The 1,193-nt window shown below is 46.6% G+C and overlaps 1 long non-coding RNA gene across 1 annotated transcript in view; it reads left to right on the top strand.

The window, feature by feature from the left end:
* LOC106533690 (uncharacterized) overlaps positions 1–1,177 on the top strand; it is a 2,220-nt gene extending 1,043 nt beyond the window's left edge. Inside the window, exon 2 of the long non-coding RNA XR_001312269.1 lies at positions 387–1,177. This is a non-coding gene — a long non-coding RNA (uncharacterized LOC106533690). The remainder of the gene's footprint in view (positions 1–386) is intronic.
* The last annotated feature ends 16 nt before the right edge of the window (positions 1,178–1,193 follow it).

Here is a 1,193-nt window from a genome sequence, read left to right as displayed (position 1 = left end):
GTCAGGGTCTGTATAGAGGGTCAGAGTCTGTATAGAGGGTCAGAGTCTGTATGTAGGGTCAGGGTCTGTATAGAGGGTCAGAGTCTGTATGTAGGGTCAGGGTCTGTATACAGAGTCAGGGTCTCTATAGAGGGTCAGAGTCTGTATGTAGGGTCAGGGTCTGTATAGAGGGTCAGGGTCTGTATACAGAGTCAGGGTCTGTATAGAGGGTCAGAGTCTGTATAGAGGGTCAGAGTCTGTATGTAGGGTCAGGGTCTGTATACAGAGTCAGGGTCTGTATAGAGGGTCAGAGTCTGTATAGAGGGTCAGAGTCTGTATGTAGGGTCAGGGTCTGTATAGAGGGTCAGAGTCTGTATAGAGGGTCAGAGTCTGTATACAGAGTCAAGGTCTGTATAGAGGGTCAGGGTCTGTATAGAGGGTCAGGGTCTGTATAGAAGTTTTAGTGGAAACCTCCTGGCTGTTTTTGTGCTGCAGCATGTTTAAACTACAGAAAGCAGAGCTTACCGCAGTAACAGAAGCATCAGCTCTATCGGTGCAGGTGCAGACCCAGTTTAAAAACTGCTCTGACCTCCATATATTTGCTCATGAAGGACCAGATGTGCAGAAGAATGAGGGATTAGAGAAGAGATTGGACACATTTCTGCTTTGGGGAAAAGAGAATGTAAATTTTTCGTCATGTTTTAATGACCAGCATAGTGAGAGGAAGGAAGTTTTATTCCACTGAGGGTTTTGGTCACTCAGCAGACACGCCTGTTTACTCCTCAGCCTTCTTTAGGCTGCTGCCTGCAGAAACACAGCCATGGTCCTGACCTCACTAACCAGCCGGAGCCAAGGAAAACACTCCTGGGTGTCGCAGCATGGCTATGGAAACTGGAAAGAAAAGCAGCGTGGAATTTGGTTGTCCATGTGCTGACCTCACAGATAACCATTGTTTTTCTTCTGCCTGTCATAAATCCTGCAGTCTTCCTCAGTAAAACCATCCTCCTGCTCCACTCCAGATGTGCTTCAGAACCTTTCTGGGTCACAGAGAACCAGAAACACACAAAGATGCAGAAAACTCACCAACCAGCAGAACTTCACTGACTCTTTAAAATTAGTTTCCTTTATTAATGCTGCCAGTGGACCCTTATTAACTGACCTGCAGCTTAAAACACACACACACACACACACACACACACACACACACACACACA

Source organism: Austrofundulus limnaeus, unplaced genomic scaffold (genome assembly GCF_001266775.1).
Source record: "Austrofundulus limnaeus strain Quisiro unplaced genomic scaffold, Austrofundulus_limnaeus-1.0 Scaffold1001, whole genome shotgun sequence".
Lineage (NCBI taxonomy): Eukaryota > Metazoa > Chordata > Actinopteri > Cyprinodontiformes > Rivulidae > Austrofundulus > Austrofundulus limnaeus.
The sequence above is the reverse complement of the archived record's forward strand: the minus strand, read 5'-3'. Positions and strand labels throughout refer to the sequence as shown.